This window comes from Apodemus sylvaticus, chromosome 11 (genome assembly GCF_947179515.1).
Source record: "Apodemus sylvaticus chromosome 11, mApoSyl1.1, whole genome shotgun sequence".
NCBI classification, from domain to species: domain Eukaryota; kingdom Metazoa; phylum Chordata; class Mammalia; order Rodentia; family Muridae; genus Apodemus; species Apodemus sylvaticus.
The window spans coordinates 54,209,943-54,229,748 of record NC_067482.1 but is presented as its reverse complement, the minus strand read 5'-3'; positions in this window follow the sequence as shown (position 1 = coordinate 54,229,748).

The window sequence follows — 19,806 nt, the reverse complement described above, 5'->3', positions numbered from 1 at the left end:
TTTTGCCTTATTTGGGGTTATTTTCATTTTGTTGGCTTGGCTTGCCCAACTTCAATATGATCGTTTCTGTTTTACCTTATTACGTTTTATTTCATTATAGGTTTTTAGAGAATGAATGAATGAATGAAGACAAGACCACTAATGTAAAGGTTAAAACTAAAATGTCAATTATACCTGCTGGTGTAAAAACAAAATCAGTTTTATTCAATAGAATAATATTGAATATATCAGCAACTCCAGGAAATGCCTCATGTTCACTGGTATTTGAACAAGACACAATGGACTCCATAGGTGTGTGCTTGTTTTTGTGAGTGTGCTATTTGGCTAAAGTTTTGAGTTTTGATGGGGTTTTTGTTTGTTTGTTTGTTTGGTATTCTTATTTTTCCTTTTGTTTTTTTTTCTGTTTTTGGGGGGTGTGGTATTTATGTGTATGTCTCTTTTTTTATTACCTTTTATTTTATAATCCACTTTTTAGCCATCTCAAGGTCTGCCCTCCCAAGTTTCCTAATCTCATTCCTCCTCTCAACTATCTCCAAGACGATGTACACTCCCTCCACAATACCCTACAACCTCAGCCTCCCCACTCTCAGCACTCAAGTCTCTCTAGGATTAGGCACATCTTTCACTATGGCAAGACCAGGTAGTTCTCTGATGCATGTCAGGGGCCTCAGACAAGCTAATGCATCTTTGATGGCTCACTGTCTGAGATATCTCAAATGTCCAGATCATTTGAAATGGCTGGACTTCCTCTGAGGTTGCCTTCCTTCTCAGCTTCTTCTAGTCTTTCCCTAGTTCAACTACAGAGGTCCCTGAATTCAGTCCCTCAGTTGGTTGAAGTTATCTCCTGTCTCAGTCAGCTATTTATTGGGACTGGCAGAGAATAGCCATGCTAAACTCATGTAAGCACACCACATCATCAGTAATAGTGTCAGGCCTTGGAGCCTCCACTTGAGATCAATCACTGGAAATCCTTGCCCTCAGTCTCTTCTCCATTTTGGCACTGAAGCTCTTTTGGACAGGCACAATTCTTGGTCCGTTTTTTGACGGTGGGATGGGAACCCCATCCCTCCTCTTGAGGACTTATCTATATAGAGGAGGTGGACTCTACAACTCCCTTCTTTCTGACATGGGGAATTTCATCAAGGTCCCTTCCTTCTGGTCCTGAGTCTTTCACCTCCCAGATCTCTGGTATGTTCTAGAGGGTCCCAGTAACACCCACCGACAAAGGCTCCATAGTTCCATTCATTCTGCTGGCCCTCAGAGCTTCTTTCCTGCCGCCACCCAATACCTGATCATGTTCCCCTTTTACTCAACCCTCCTCTCTCCCACTCTGGTTCCTCCCTCCCTCTGCCTCCTGAAATTGCTTTCTTCTCCCTCCCAAGTGGGATTGAAGCATCCTTACTTAGGTCCTTTGGCTTGACAAACTTCCTAAATTCTGTGGTTTGTATCCTAGCTACTTTGTATATTTTTTGGATAATATCATTTATTATTGAGTACCTACCATGCATGTCTTTTTGGGTCTGAATTACCTCACTCAAGATGATATTTTCTAGTTCCATCTATTTGCCTGCAAAATTCATGATGGCCTCATTCTTAATTGTTGAATAATATTCCACTGAGTAAATGAACCCCCATTTTCTGTATCTAAGGACTTTGAACATTTCTTTAAATTCTTCTTAACCACTAGAGATTCCTCTGTCTGTTTAGTTTTATACCCCACTGTTTGATTGGGTTGTTTAGTTTTTTGGAGTTTAGCTTCTTTCTTCAGTACTAGATATGTTTTTGATACTAACCCTTTAATGGTGGGGTTTAGTGGAGGATTTTTCCCAATCTGTAGGATACCATTTTGTCCTATTGAATATGTATTTTGCCTTACAAAAGCATTTCAGTTTTATGAGGCCTCTTTTTATTATTTCTTGATCTTAAAGCCTGAGCCATTGGAGTTCTCTTTAGGAAATTCTTCCCCTACACACCCTTGCAAATATCTTTTGTCTGTTCCAGTTTCTCTTCTATTGGATTCTTTATAACTGGTTTTATGTTGAGGTCCTTGATCCACTTATATGTGAACTTTATGCAAGATGACAAGTGTGGATTTATTTTCATTTTCTACATACTGACTGCCAGGTAGAGCAGCACCATTTATTGAAGATGCTTCTTCCCCATATTTTTTCACTTATTTGTCAAAGATCAAGTATTCATAATCATGTGGTTTATTTCTGTGTCTTCAATTCTATTCTAATGATCAACCTCTCTGTCTCTCTACCAATACCATGCAGCTTTTTATCACTATTGCTCAACAGTCCTGCTTGAGGTCAGGGATAGTGACTTCCCCATAAGTTCTTTTATTATTTAGAATTGTTTTCATTATCTTGTTTTTTTTTAATTCAATATAATGTTGAGAATTGTTCTTTCCATATCTGTGAAGAATTCAGCTGGAATTTTGGTGGGGATTGCATTGAATCTGTGTATTCCTTTTAGTTAGTTGGCTATTTTTTATTATGTTAATCCTACCAATCCATGAGCGTGGGAACTTTCTCATTTTTCTGACGGCTTCTTTGGTTTCTTTCTTGAGAGACGTGCGATTTTTGTCATACAGATCTTTCACTTGCTTGGAGTTACCCCAAGATTGTTTATATTATTTATGACTATTGTGAAGGACTTTGTTTCCCTATATTCTTTCTCAGCCCATTTATCATTACTATAAAGAAGGCTACTGTTTTGTTTGTTTGTTTCTTTGAGATAATTTTATATCCACCACTGAAGTTGTTTATCTGATGTAGAAGTTCCATGATAGAATTTTTGGGGTTGATTAAGTATACTATCATATTATCTGCAAAAGTGATACTTTGATTTCTTCATCTCAAATTGTATCCCATTGATCTTTATTTGTTGTCTTATTGTTCTAGCTAGAACTTCTAGTACTATATTGAACAGATAAGGAGAGTGGTATACCTTACATTTCTCTAATTAGTGTGGGATTGCTTCAATTATCTCTCCATTTAGTTTGTTATTGGCTGTTGATTTGCTGTATATTGTTTTTATTATGTTTAGGTATGGGCCTTAAATTCCTGATATCTCCAATACCTTTATCATGATGATCATCCACCATGATCAAGTAGGCTTTATCCCAGGGATGCAGGGATGATTCAATATACGTAAATCCATTAATACAATCCAGTACATAAACAAACTCAAAGAAAAAAAACCACATGGTCATTTCTTTGGATGCTGAAAAAGCATTTGACAAAATTCAGCATCCTTTCATGCTTAAAGTCTTGGAAAGTACAGGAATTCAAGGCCCATACCCAAACATAGTAAAAGCAATATACAGCAACCCGGTAGCTAGCATCAAACTAAATGGAGAGAAACTTGAAGCAATCCCACCTAAATCAGGGACTAGACAAGACTGCCCCCTTTCTTCTTATCTTTTCAATATTGTATTTGAGGTACTAGCTAGGGCAATTGGACAACATAAGGAGGTCAAAGATATACAAATTGGAAGGAAGAAGTCAAATTATCACTACTTGCAGATGATATGATAGTCTACCTAAGTGACCCAAAAAACTACACCAGAGAAGTCCTACAGCTGATTTATTTCTTTTAAGCTTTTTTTTGATACAGTGAATTACATTAATTGGTTTTTGTTTATTGAACTAGTCTTGCATTCATGGGGTGAAGCCTACTTGAATATGATGAATGATAATTTTGATGTGTTCTTTGATTCAATTTGCTAGATTTTTATTGAGCATTTTTGTATCAATATTCATATGTGAAATTGGTCTGAAGTTCTTTTTCTTCACTGGGTGTTTGTGTGGTCTTGGTGCTAGAGTAAATTGTGGCTTCATAGAATGAATTAGCTAGTGTCGCTTCTGTTTCTTTCTTTTTTTTTTTTTTGAGATTTATTTATTCATTATGTATACAGCAGCCTGCCTGCAAGTTTGCTTGCCAGAAGGTACCAGAACTCATTATAGGTGGTCATAAGCCATCATGAGGTTTCTGGGAACTGAACTCAGGACCTCTGGAAGAGTAGCCAGTGCTCTTAATCTCTGAGCCATCTCTCCAGTCCCTTCTGTTCCTTTTTATGGAATATTTTGATCAGTGTTGGTATTAGTTCTGGTAAAAATCTGTACTAAAGCCATCTGACCCTGGGCACTTTTGGTTGGGAGGTTTTAAATGACTTCTTTTTTCTTAGGGATATGGGCCCATTTAGACAGTTTACTCTATCTTGATTTAATTTTCTTACATGGTACCTGTCTAGAAAAATCATCTATTTCGTCTTGATTTTTACTTTTCTTAAGTATATGTTTGGTAGGTCTGATTATTTTTTATCACTTCCTGGCGTTCTATTTTTATGTCTCCTTTTTCATTTCTGATTTTGTTAATTTGGATACTATCTTAGTGTTCTTAATTTGGCTTGGGTTTTACATATCTTGTTGATTTTCTCAAAGAAAAAGTTGGTTTTGTTGATTCTCTGTATCATTTTCTTTGTTTCTCTTTGTTTAATTTTGGCCCCGAGTTTTTCTGTCATCTACTCCTCTTGGGTGTGTTTGCTTCTTTTTGTTCTAGGACATTCAGGTTTTTTGTTAAGTTGCTAGTGTAGAAAGGATCTCTCCAATTTGTTTAGCAGGGTATTTAGTGTTGTGAATTTTCCTTTTAGTATTGCTTTCATATTGTCACTAATTCCTTAAGTTTGGGTTTGTTGTGTCATCATTTTCATTAAATTTTAGGAAGTCATTAATTTATTCCTTTATTTCTTTCCTGAACAAATTATCCTTGAGTAGAGAGTTGTTCAGTTTCCACATGTATATGGGCTTTCCATTGTTTTTGCTGTTGTGGAAAACCAGCCTTAGGCCATCGTGGTCTGATACGATACATGGGATTATTTCAATATTCTTGTATCTGTTGAGGCTTGTTTTGTAACCGATTTTGTGGTCAGTTTTGGAGAAGGTACCATGAGGTGCTGAGAAAGAAGTTATGTTCTTTTGTTTTAGGGTGAAATGTTCAATAGATATCTGTTAAATTCATTTGGTTCATAACCTCTTTTAGTTTAACTGTGTCATTGTTGAGTTTCTGTTTCAATGACTTGTCCATTAGTGAGAATGGGGTGGTGAAATCTCCCACTCTTATTATGTGTGTGTCAATGTATGTTGTGTGTTTTCATAAAGTTTCTTTTATTAATGTGGGTGCCCTTGCTTTTGGGTCAAAGATGATCAGATTAGAGACTTGGTGGATTTTTCCTTTGAACAATATGAAGTGCCCTTCCCCATCTTGCTTGATAACTTCTGGTTATAAGTTTATTTTCTTGGAAATTCCAGCTTGTTTTTTGGAACCATTTGCTTAGAAGACTTTTTGACAGCCATTGTCTCTGTCTTTTAGTATCTGTTTTTGTCATAAAGCTGTGTTTCTTGTATGCAGCAAAATATGGGATACTGCTTGTGTGTTGAGTCTGTTAGTTTTGTTTTCTTTTCATTGTGGGATTGAGTTCATTGATATTGAGAGGTATTAAAGACAGATGATTGATAGTTCCTGTTATGTTCATTTTTGTGTATGTGTATGTGTTTCTCTCCTTTTTTCTTTTGAGACGATTAATTTATTGTTTTGTGTTTGTGTATTTGTTTTTTGTTTTGTACTGGTGTTGGTACTGTGTTGGAATTTTACTTCTAGAAACCTCTGTAGGACTGGGTTTGTGGATATATATTGTTTAAATTTTAGGTTTTTTTTTGTTTTGTTATTGAATATCTTGGTTTCTCCACCTATGATGATTGAGAGTTTTATAAGGTATAGTAGCCTAGGCAGGCATTTGAGTTCCCTTAGGGTTTTAATAGCTTTTGTCCAGGTCTTCTGTGTCTTAGGGTCTCTGTTGAAAAATTTAGTGTAATTAGGATAGCTCTGCCTTTATATGTTACTTGGCCTTTTTCCCTTACAGATTTTAATATTTTTCCTTCATTCTAAGCATTTAGTGTTGTGATTATTATGTGACAAGAAGATTTGAAAGGATGAAGTAAAACTATCATTATTTGAAGATGATATGTTAGTCTACCTAAGTGACCCAAAAAACTCCACTAGAGAACTCCTACAGCTGATAAACAACTTCAGCAAAGTGGTAGGCTATAAAATCAACTCAAGCAAATCAGTAGCCTTCCTATACTCAAAGGATAAGCAGGCTGAGAAAGAAATTAAGGAAATGACACCTTTCACAATAGCCACAAACAGTATAAAGTACCTTGGGGTGATGCTTACCAAACATGTGAAAGATCTGTATGACAAGAACTTCAAGACTCTGAAGAAGGAAATGGAAGAAGACTTCAGAAAATGAAAAATCTCCCATGCTCATGCATCAGCAAGATTAATATAGTTAAAATGGCCATTTTGCTAAAAGCAATATACAGATTCAATGAAATACCCATCAAAATCCCAACTCAGTTCTTCATAGAGTTAGAAAGAGCAATTCTCAAATTCATCTGGAATAACAAAAAACCCAGGATAGCTAAAACTATTCTCAACAACAAAAGAAATTCTGGGGGAATCAGTATTTTTGACCTCAAGCAATACTACAGAGCAATAGTGTTAAAAACTGCATGGTATTATAATTAGGGCTGCTATGAACATAGTAGAGCATGTATCCTTATTACATGGTGGGGAATCCTCTGGGTATATGCCCAGGAGTGGTATAGCAGGATCTTCTGGAAGGGAGGTGCCCAGTTTTCGAAGGAACCGCCAGACTGATTTCCAGAGTGGTTGTACCAATTTGCAACCCCACCAGCAGTGGAGGAGTGCTCCTCTTTCTCCGCACCCTCTCCAACACCTGCTATCTCCGGAATTTTTAATCTTAGCCATTCTGACTGGTGTAAGGTGAAATCTCAGGGTTGTTTTGATTTGCATTTCCCTAATGACCAATGAAGTTGAGCATTTTTTAAGATGCTTCTCCACCACCCAATGTTCTTCAGGTGAGAATTCTTTGTTTAACTCTGTACCCCATTTTTTAATAGGGTTGTTTGGTTTTCTGGAGTCTAACTATGTTCATAGCAGCCCTATTTATAATTGCCAGATGCTGGAAAGAACCCAGGTATCCCTCAACAGAAGAGTGGATGCAAAAAATGTGGTATATCTACACAATGGAGTACTATTCAGCCATTAGAAACAATGAATTCATGAAATTCTTAGGCAAATGGATGGAGCTAGAGAACATCATACTAAGTGAGGTAACGGAGACTCAAAAGGTGAATCATGGTATGCACTCACTAATAAGTGGATATTAACCTAGAAACCTGGATTACCCAAAACATAATCTACACATCAAATGAGGTACAAGAAGAAAGGAAGAGTGGCCCCTTGTTCTGGAAAGATTCAATGAAGCAGTATTCAGCAAAACCAGAATGGGGAAGTGGGAAGGGGTGGGTGGGAGGACAGGGGGAGAGAAGGGGGCTTACGGGACTTTTTGGGAGTGGGGGGGCTAGGAAAGGGGAAATCTTTTGAAATGTAAATAAAAAATATACTGAATAAAAAAAATTAAAAAAACAAAAACTGCATGGTATTGGTACAGTGACAAGCAGGTGGATCAATGGAACAGAATTGAAGATCCAGAAATGAACCTACATGCCTATCGCCACTTGATCTTCGACAAAGGAGCTGAAAACATCCAATGGAAAAAAGATAGCCTTTACAACAAATGGTGCTGGTTCAACTGGAGGTCAGCATGCAGAAGAATGCAAATTGATCCATCCTTATCTCCTTGTACTAAGCTCAACTCCAAATGGATCAAGGACCTCCACATAAAGCCAGACACTCTGAAGCTAATAGAAATGAAACAAATTGACAAAGGTGACCTCATAAAATTAGAAAATTTCTGTAAGGCATGAGTTGATTTTATTGTTATTAAAAAAAGAATACCACGACCAATGTAACCTATTAATGGAAAAGTTGAATTTAGGTTATGGTACTTGAGGGCTAGAATCTATGATGTTGGACTGAAGGCATGTACATGAGTAGCTGAAACAGTAGCTGAGAGCTTACTCACATCTAGATACACAGAGAAGAAATTTTCAGAAGTCTTTTAAAACCACAAACCTATAACCAAACACAGCTTACAGCAAAAACACATGTTCTAGTTCTTCACAAACAATTTCTCCAACTGGGGACCAAGTCTCCAAAGATGGACTGATAAGGATTTTTCTCTTTCAAAACACAACCATGTTCTTCTGAGGAGGTATGACTAATCCAGACAATCCTTATTAAAGTTCTAGATCTAATCACAAGAGATTATTTTGGGAAATAAAAGAAAGCTTCTTTGCAAAGAGAGACTCCTTTTGTAAGTTTGCCTTAACATCATGGTAATACAAGGAAATTCTCAAAGAGCCAACTAATGTTTACCCACTGTTAACTGATTACTCTGTAAATATGTGACTATAATTGTGGTTTGTTGTCAAGTTCTCAGTCCCTTATTTAAAAAACAGTAATGTTCCATGTACCATTCTTTTCTCTACTATTAGAAAACTATTCCTAGACTATTTCTCTTTCATATGTCTCTAAACATAAATGATACACTATTTCATAATTACCTGATGTCAGAACAAAAAAATTGGTAACTTTCAAATATTAACTTTATTTTATTCAGGATACTTGATCACTATGCAGTTACTGGGATACATATCATACTCACCCAGAATATATATATATATATATATATATATATATATATATATATATGTATATATATATACACATACATACATATACACATATACACACATACACATACACACACACACATACACACACATATATATATACATATATCCTATCTAATTTTCTTGGCTAAAAGCACATTAAAATAAAGAAAAACAAAACAAACCAGGCAGCTATTTAGAAGTTTCTGTAAAGCTTGCAAAGTAAGCACATTTTAGCATTGAGATTCAGCTTAAAGGGTTTGAGAGAAGGCTCATTTGTTAAACACTTGCTGCTCTTATAGAGGACCTGAGCTCAAATCCAAGAACCCACATGGCAACTCACAACTCTCTGTAACTCTAGTTCTGGCGAATCTGAAACCCTCACATGGATATAGACCAATGGACATGAAAAACACCAATACACACAAAAATTAATTAAAATCTGAAAGTTTCAGGACTCTTAAAAGATAACAACAAAAAGATTCTGCTTACATGAAGAGTTAATGAATTCCTTTCATATCTATTTCTTTATTCATCATCTCAATTGCTGATAACCATAAATAAATAATTTACCTGGAAACATGAAGCATCAGGTCTAAGATTGAGAGAATCTGAAGGAGAAAGAACTGAAGTGGAAGGAAGATAGGGAGAAGACAGAAAAAGTTGGATTCACAATAGTCAATGTTTCTGAAAGCAAGTGAAACATATGTGACCTGGGAGAAGCATCATTGCATAAAGTACAATGTACAAATTCCACTCATGAACAGAGAAATGAACTATGTACTAAAGAAATATTGATTTACTCATAAAAGTAACTGTATTTACTTTTTAATTCATTTAAATTATATTTCTTATTTCAAAGTGTTTTTTCTTATATATTGAGCAGGGGAATATACAAAGATATTACTACACAACAGTCTAATTTATCCAATCAGAATATCCTTGATAAAGTGTTTGTTGATGATAGAATATTTAGGGTAGATAAGACCAATATTAAAGTAAGAGATTTATATAGTCTTTAAAAAATGCCAAATTTAAGAAGCCAAGTGCTTCTTTCATAATTGAAATCAAGGTATTTCTGCAGAGAATCATTTATTAAAACTAAACTACTATTCCAATAAAGCATTAAGATTGCCGCATAGGAGGCCCCTTGGGCAGCACTCTGGAATAACAGTGAATTGCTATTCTAATCCTCAATGGAACATTTTAATAAGTGTGATAAATGACTCACAGAGCGCTTTTGATTTCAATGTCAGTAGAATTAGAATCAGACAAAGGCTGGCCCTGGTGATGGATGTGGAGGACTTTCCAGGTAAACACTTTGCAATGTCAGGAAAATACCAACTTATGGAACATTCAGAGGCAGAATTTATGTCCATTTTTCAACAGTTTGCCTCAGGGTAAAAAAAAATGTATGCAGAATGCTCCTCTTGCTTTAACAAGTAATATACTATCTAATTCTTTAACCCTTCCAAATGACATAATACACTGAATATAATTGTGTAAAGTACAAAAATAAAGGAACCTATATACAGAGACATGACATTGCATACATATGTTCATTGGTAGAATGGTTTTGAGACAAGTCAGCCATGAATTGAAATTCTGAATAGCTTGCCCTTATTTTAAAAGTGGTGTTTGTCTTTTGGATTCCACATTATATGATGCTACATGTATGCTTCTAATATATACAATATATTCCAGGAAGGATAAGTTAGCGCTGATGGTCTTAACTTTGAATACATATTCAGAAAGAATCAGGATACTAAGAATTTAGGGAAATTATGGCACCATAAACAAAGTATTAAATACTAGCATTCAAATTTTAAAAATCTTTCTATCCATGATCTCACTCATGGCTATTAGATGATATTTTGTGTTCAAAATAAAACAAGCTTTTTTAAAATTTATTTTGGACACTTACATAATTCCATTGTACTCACCTATTGTAGAATAAACATGCTAATATACATGAAACATTTCCTAACTGTATATTAAGTTTCATATAGCCTAAGACACTTAGGCTGAGAAAAATAAGAATGGTGGAAATAGTGAGTGCTGACAATTCCCTTAATTATATTCATGAATAATATCTTAAAACAATAAAATATCAGAGTCTTTTTTAATCAAGTTGCTTTATATTTATACATAAATTACTAGAACAATGTAAGTGTTAAATGGTTTTATGAATATCAGTGATTTTAAATAATAATAATAGTATCGAGTGGCATTGTTCATACTCAAAGTCATTATTTTGCAAACTTTAAAACTATATATTGAATCACTTAACACTTATGTCATTTGTAGTTCGTGATACACATTGTTTTCAGATAGACCCCGAGTTTGATATTTTCCTCTTAAACTAAAAAAGGAAGCTAATATAAAAAATACTCTTGGGTGGGCAAAGCAAAAAAAACCAAGGGAACCATCTTTCCTCTCCTAGAATAAAAAAAACATCTGAGGGATGAGAATTAACTGCCACACTGCAATCAAAACATTAGTTATTTATATTAAATATTTAATCTGCTTTTTTAAAGAAAAGAAAAGTGTCAAGAAGCAATAGTGAGTGGTCGTGTTTTTCTCACACCTGAGTTGTATTTCAGCCTTTGCTCTCAGCCTTCTGGACTTCGTCCTTTTAATCCCCCATGTGTCACCTTTCAACAGTATAAACTGCAACTTCCATTAATGCATATAATTTATATTAATGAAATAATGCGTTAAAGATATGTAGACTCATTGCTAGCACATGCCACATCTTTAATAAATACTATTCTTTGCAGTCAGAAGTCAATGCCTTGGATTTATAAAATGCATATCAGTTTGTTTTTTAATAGCTATGATGTTTTAACTCATTCTTTCAACTTTCAAGTACCAATCTTCATATTTATAAGATATGAATGATTATATACATTTTAAGAATAATATTTGAATAATTCCTATGAACATATGTTATAAACACTAAAGCTATTTAAATTCACTAATTACTTCTAATAATTCACCATCAAACAATCCAATTTATGAATTCATTTTATAAAATTTCATTCATGTCACATTTCTAAGCTTGTATTTTTGAAAATTTTGTATGAATGCAAAACCAGTGATGTTTGCATATCTGTTAATTATTGATTAGAACTGAAAAAAAAAGAGATGCACACTAGTAAATATTTCCACTGTAAATATTTCCTCTGTAAGATTACATATCAATGTCAAAGTTGCATTATGTCTTTTTGCCATCATAAAATGTTATTCTAATTTTATTGTGGAGAAGCAATTTATTTTACCCTTGAGTCCTAATTCAAAAGTAGTTTATTCCTGAATCTATTCTTTCTCATGATGCTTCAAAAAGTAGGGAAAAAGTATAGTAGGAACCATTTTTTTTCTTCAGTCAATGTTGAATAAGACAGTCAATTAGATGGTATTTCTTGAAGACATTACAAAGATCTCTGAAGATTAACCAAAATAATAATAATAATAATAATAATGACCAATAAGGAAAGAGTCTGTAGACCATATGTCATGTTAAGGTGCAAAAGCACATTTAAAATGAACTGAAATAAAATCCCCAAAAGAGAGGATATCATTAAATAAAAAGAAGATCAGAAATGAGGGAGGTTAACGATCAATCTCTTCAGCATCTTTTATTTCACCGATGTGAAAACATAAGGGAAGAACCAAGAGTCATTTCTGGATACAGTAAAAATGTTGAAGATGTCACTAGTCTCTTGGGAAGAGGAATAACTCATTTACATTTATTGACCACATATAACCAAGGGATATGGCCATGACTAAGTTCAAGGATGTAGCGTTCGGAGAGATAAGAACACACAAGTGCAAAATTCAGGAGACAGCAGGTGTTGGAGAGGATGTGGAGAAAGAGGAACACTCCTCTACTATGTTCATAGCAGCCCTATTTATAATTGCCAGATGCTGGAAAGAACCCAGGTATCCCTCAACAGAAGAGTGGATGCAAAAAATGTGGTATATCTACACAATGGAGTACTATTCAGCCATTAGAAACAATGAATTCATGAAATTCTTAGGCAAATGGATGGAGCTAGAAAACATCATATTAAGTGAGGTAACCCAGACTCAAAAGGTGACTCATGGTATGCACTCACTAATAAGTGGATATTAACCTAGAAAAGTGGAATACCCCAAACATAATCCATACATCAAAAGAGGTACAAGAAGAAAGGAGGAGTGGCCCCTTGTTCTAGAAAGACTCAGTGAAGAAGTATAGGGCAAAACCAGAACGGGGAAGTGGGAAGGGGTGGGTGGGAGGACAGGGGGAGAAAAGGGGGCTTATGGGACTTTCGGGGAGTGGGGGGCTAGAAAAGGGGAAATCATTTGAAATGTAAATAAAAAATATATCGAATAAAAATAAAAGAATGAAGGAACTCAATACATAGGACAGTACATACTCATACTTGTTGAATTTATAAATTATATTTATTTTTTAATATTAAGCAATATTAAATAAACAATAATTAAATAAACAATAATTTTAATTGTTTTAACATATTCCACAACCTTTGTGCTTCCAATCACATATCTGCATAGTTAATACATGCCTACAAAAATCTTCACATTAATGTTCAGAGCAACTTTATTCATAATCATGAAAATTGAAACAAATTTATCTTTCAATACTATAGCACAGAACACAATTAAGTATCTTTCTGTATGTTCCCAAGTCACTACCACACATAGAGGGAATTAAATTCCATCTTGCTTAGTAAAATAGATTGTCTGTAAGGGACATACTGTGTATGATTCCAACTTATGATGGTGCTGTAAAGATAAGGTCATCCAAGTAGAAAACCAATCAGTCATTACCAGAAATACAGCCAGGAAGAATAAGAATAAACCAACATAAAACAGAAAGTTTTAGGGTAGGACAAGAATTTTGAATGGCCCTTTTTTGGTAGAATCAAGTATATGTTCATATCAGTAGAACTCTAAAACACAAGCAATGAATTTGAAGGACAAAGAGCTTCAGTATTAGCTACGAACTTTAATATCACCCAGGGATGCCATTTCATTCGATGGATCAAATACACCACACTATTACAGCTTTTGATGATAATTGAAGTTGCTTTGGAGAATTGAAAGCTTACAAAACTGTATTTTTCCAATCATTTCCTTGGCAAACCTGAAAGTGCTTTTCCAGTGAAGTCCTGTCATTATGTTGTTCTACTTTCTGCTGGTTTCCAGAGGTTCAGATGAGAAACTATTTATCAGTTGATCTTAGTGCACAGTGAGGCCCATGCTGCTCTCCTTTGTTCAGAGTATACTTTATAATTCTGTTCTTTGACTGAGACTTTTATATATGTGTTCATTTACAACTGTCCTGATTTATATCTACTGTGTTTCCAAGTTATTGTGGGTTTTTCTTATTGTATATTTTTAAGTTCTTTTTTCCTTAGTGGACTTATATTTTATTTTTTAAATCATTTAAAAATGGTTTATTCCACTTTTGAAAATTTCAGGTATTTAATTTTGCTTTGTTCTTCGTCCCTGTCAGTGAGTTTGTTGCCACTGTTTGATTTTTGAAGATGTGCTGATTGTTCTTCAATTGGTACTCTATTCTAGCCGTTAAGCAACTTTTACATATCTATCTTGTCAATTGATTTTTATCTTTGACAACTCAAATCTCTGTTTAGAATTTTGGTTACTGTTAAACACAAATTTTTATTTTCAAGTGTAGAATTTCCATTTGATTCTACTTGCTTATATTTCCTTATTAACAATAATTTTATCTCTAGTTATTAGTAAACTATGTCCAGTATCATTGCTAGAGCTAGCAATACTAAATATTATGTCCTTTTGTTCTTTCAACATTTTGTAATAACTGTTTTGAAGATTTTTAAAAATAATCTGAGATAATGTATTTGGTTATATTTTCTGCAACATAACTGGCACAATGTTATTCTATATTAATATTTCACCCTATTTTATAAAATAATGTCTATTTTAAAGAAAGTATTTATTTCTGGATATCACTCTTATCTTGCTGAATGACATTGCTGTTATGCTTTTGTTTCTTTTTCTATTAAATAATTGGTATTTGCAAACTCACAAATTCTCATTTGTCAGTGGTGGAAGGTGCCAATAGCTCTGGCCTCTATTTAATGGATTGGTTGTTTTAAGTTGAAGATTGAAAAAAAAATCTTATAAAGCTTAAACATCAGGTTATGATCTGACGGACTGCGTGTCTAGCAACCTCTGTACAGTATTGTGTGTAATAGCTGTTGATCTAGTGATAAAGGGTAGGAAAAGTGCTTTGAATGCTTTCAGCTCTGTTCTGTCAGGTTGTCTGTAGAACCTTTAAATGTCTCCAGCTTCTGTATAAAACACAGCAACAATCAGGATTGAGTGCTTGATGCTGACCCTCTTTTCACTCCTGTCAGTGATTTATCTTCTGGGAAAACTGGCTCAAGTTTACCTGTCACATCTGCATAGGCAGTCTTTGTCTACACACCTGGGGAGAGTTTCAGCCATCATTAATGCTGCTGATGTATCTATGACTCATCATAGATATTTCAATCTTTTGTACAAGGTGAATATTTTATTGTTTAGATAAACATAAATCATACTATTGTACTACAATTCTTTTTATGAAAATGTACATTATAAACAGAAATAAATAGTTTGTGTGTTTTAATTAAATGGTTGCCTTGATGCTATAAAAGTAGGGAAGAAAGTAAAATTGTTAAGGAAGGTAAGAGAGGATAATAAATTAAAACAAAAATGTTTTGAAAAATGGTTCAATATCTTTATATATGTTGATTAGTGCTTTATATTAGGTTAGATTTTAGATGTGGCAACAAATTTGCAAACATGGCCACTTTCATGTTGTTTGATTATGGTATTTGACAACAATAATCAGGGAAACATGCAAGACTGAAAGTATCTAATTATTTTAATTTTAATCATAAATGGAAAACTGCTTTCTGGGCCTCACATAAACAAATTATTATTTTGAATACAGATCTAGAATAGAGAAGGAAAACTAACAAAGGCTGTGTCCTGTAATGTAAAGTGCCTGCCATATGGCAGATCACAATGGTAGATATACACAATGATACAAAGGGTTTTATCAGTCTTGACATCACATGAAACTAACTCCAGCAATTGTTATTTAGTTAGGAATCAGATTGTCGGTAAATTTAATGACCACTTGGGATGACAAAATGATTGCTTTTCTGTTTAGTTCCTAAGAAGAGTATCAACTTAGCTTTATGGGTACTTCTTTCAGAGGCAGGGTTCATGTTTACAGTCAGCACAGTGCAGCTAAGGACTCTAGCATGAGTAGAAATAACTACATATGGAAATGATGATCACACTTTAGCTGAATCCTTTCACCAAGTTGAATTTTAATTGCCTTTTCCCTTCGTTTGTTGGAAGCTTGACCTCCATTGATTTAGGCTTCTGTGTGAAAGTGCCCTGCCCTGAAAGGCTTACAAACAATAGAATTTATTGTGCTTAGTTTTGGAGTGCCAAATTAAGTTCCCAATCATGAGGGTGATGGATTTCTATAGATGACCATATTTCCTGCTGTATGTTCAAATGGCCTAAAGAGCAATGTGTCTTTCATAAGTGTCTTATAAAGATACTAGTCACAATTATAGATAGCCTTCTCCCCTGTGTCGTAACTCCTGGAACTACACTTCCCACTACTGTGATTTTATATGACTTATGAGAAGACAAAGCAATCGTTCCAATTATACATGTTAAATTTTCTTTGTGGGTTACATCTTTGCTAATAGTTCAGATTGTTCTGTTTGATAAAACTATCATGGACCACAAGTAAGGATGTTTATTCCAAGTTGAGCTCTGAGAGTAGACTTGAGATGCTAATTTATTATAAACTAAAAGGAAAGATGTTCCTTTCTGTCAGGATTAGATAGTAGATTGATTATGTAAAATCCTATATGTGTTTATAGCTATATTTACCATTAGAGAGAGGCATTATTCCTTATACTAAAGATATATGAATTCAAGACAGATCAAGCAACATTTGTAGAAATCTTTGTCTGTCTTCTCCTAAAGAGCAAATAGGGCTGATGATGTTTGTACATTAGTTGATTTTGAGTTTTATTCTATTTCTTGTAAGTGAAGAATCCCTTGACCAAAAGGGAATTTCAGACTGGATCATGTGGATGGGTACAGTTTTTAACTGAAATTGTTTTAAGGGATAATTTTCTAAATGAAAAGACATATCTGGTAAATAGTACAGTGTTAACTCTTTAGAGGACAAAGATGCACAGTGTTGATTTTATAATCATTCAATCAAAAAACTCTTGCAAAACTCAGCTTGGAGGAATGCTTAACTGAGACCTTAAAATAAGAAAGGAAATTATAAGGGCTTCTGGGATTAAATTTTCCTGGAGATACAATAAAGAAACTTTATTTAAAATCAATGTGGTTAATTTCAATTCAGAGTTAATTTCTAGACTTAATATCTTAATATGTGTATACTATGTGTTTCAATATTTGAACTGCTCTAGATTTCTTTCAATAAGGAGATGAAGATGATTAATAAAAAAACAACAAATATTATCCTTTATGGCAATGGGCAAAGTGATACCTGCTTGGTGTTGTTTTATAACAGTCAGGGCCTGAGCAGTTGACAATCCACTGTTCTTCCTAGCTTTATGCTTAGCCTGATATTTTAAGCTATTTAACTTGGGGACATATCAAATCAAATCAAATCCAGGCAGAACAGGGCAGGAGGAGAAGACCACAGACCCACCCTATGACATATGGCACAGAGGAGTCATATACACAAGAGAACCCCCTCTGTAGCATGCAGTGATGGAGAAGGTATATAAAGACCTGCAAACTAACTTCCCACCCACATACCTGTCCTCAGGCTCAGAGCACAGGCAACCTGCAGACACCTTTATGCTGTGATGCCATGCAATGTGTGTTGAGGATGTCACACAGGGACCCATCAGTCGAGTGGCCAGCCTACAGCTGAAGCTGCCATACGTTGTAAGTATCTGGTAGGCAGATGGATGAGAAAGAGAAATTGATCAGTTTGAGCATTATGTAGAGGGATGGAACTGGAGACCCACGGGAGAGAGAAGTAACCTGTTATGATTGGCTAGTCCCATGCCCTCAGGCTATGGAGAGACCCCAGCCCCAGCTTCTGAGGGCCATGTTTGGATCTATGGCTAGTCAGTGGCAGTGTTCAGTGTAAATGACTGTGATCCATATTACCACCACAGAATATGGAGTTGTCCATGGTCAGAGCTACCAGAGACCACATGGATATTCAGGGGCTGTTCAGAACTAGCTGTCTTCTTCAGCAGATGCAGCACTCTATAAAGCAGGCCCTTTACCTTGCCTGGACCACACAGCATAATAGATCCCTAATGATGACGGCACAAGTGGGCTAGCTCAAGGGTAATAGCATAGGAGAGTTCACCCTGACACTCATCTTCCTACCATGACACGGTGTGATTGTGGGGGTGATCACTGCTCCACCTGCACAGACAAGTAATTAGATCAGGGTCATGAGAACAGATGAAGTGTCCCCGCTCCTCACTAGATACAGCATTCTTGATAAATGTTCTGCATCAGTAGGATTGGCCCAGGCCTAGAGGGCCCAGGCAAATCAGCTCAAAGATGTGAATAAAGGAGAGCTAGCCCTGCCACTGCTCTGCTGTGAAGTGGTCTGGGCATGGGAAAATACACTCAACCCCTTACCTCCCACTACCAGAGACAGTCAGGAGCTGATTCCCTAGGGCATGAGTTCAGAAAAGATGATCTTGCCTCCTCTGGATAATGGCATTGAATGGGCACAATGGAGCAGTGGAGGAGAACTAACCCTGATGGTGCCAATAAGGAAGAGCTGAGCCCTGGTCAGTGTAGCTGTCATCCAGGCCCAGAGCACTCTGAGTTGGCCAACCCTAAAATCTTTATCTGCTCCAAGTAGTTGGGACATGGTGGAAGTTGAAAGGGCAGTCTCACTGTTCCAGAGCTTCAGGCCATCCATGACATGGGGGTGCAACAAGGTAACTAGGAGGAATCCTTGGTGAGAATCCATTATTGATAGTGTCACAGAAGCTAGGGACCTCAAACCAGACCAAAGGGTCATTGCAATGGACATTTGCAGGTGAAGATTTCTGTAGATAGAGGAATATATTGTGAGATACACTGTGACATGCTAAAACTTCCATGATGAGATGTTTTCTATGCTTTGGTGTGGTGTGGTGTGTGTGTGTGTGTGTGTGTGTGTGTTTCTGCGTGTCTGTGTGTGTATGTGTGTATGTGTGTGTGTGCATATGTGTGTGTGTGCTTGCATGTGTTATTTTGGGGGTAGGAGGAAGACTGCCAGTGTGAAGGGCAAATATGAGGGAAGGAGAGATAAATGTGAATGGTGTACATGCTGTTAAACTGATAAAAAACAATAAAATGTAAAAACAAAGTTAAGTGAAAATCATTAAAGAAGAAACAATAACATTTGTTTAGTATTCAAAGGTCTCAATAACTTTATATAAATTCCAAGTCTGAATATCCCCAATTGACTTAGAAGTTGGTTTGTACTTCAAGAAGTAGTAAATAGTATTTGACGAATTAGTGCATAAACTAACTGAAGAAATAGAGAGAAATCACTAAAAGTGACAATGTAAATGTACACTTTTGAAAATGATACTAAAGTATAAAGGAATAATTTCATTAAATAAATTAGAGTTGTTTGGGAATGCTTAAAATATGAAAATATTGTCCTTTTTTTCCCATTTTTTCACAATAGATGTTATAGTTTGCCAAAATAAAATTCTATTCATTATTTTATAAGAAACAAAAATGCGTGTCTTTTAGGCATAGAAATTAAAGCTTTGAATCTTATGTATATATTAATGCTTGCATATCTGATAGTAATATAGAATAAATATAAGTTTTGTTGTAATATTTTATAGTTGTTGACTAGAGAACAGAGTTAAAATAATGTGGCTAAAATTAGCAAAGGCTAATATTCAAGTCATGAGAACTATACAGATACTACAGCTGATACACTAATCCCTCTCTGAGGCAGGAATAACATATTCAACCTCTTTAAGTTGTTTAGGTAAACCTTGATTCAGATCCATCGCAACCCATTAACATGTTTCTATCTTATTCCTATACGCTG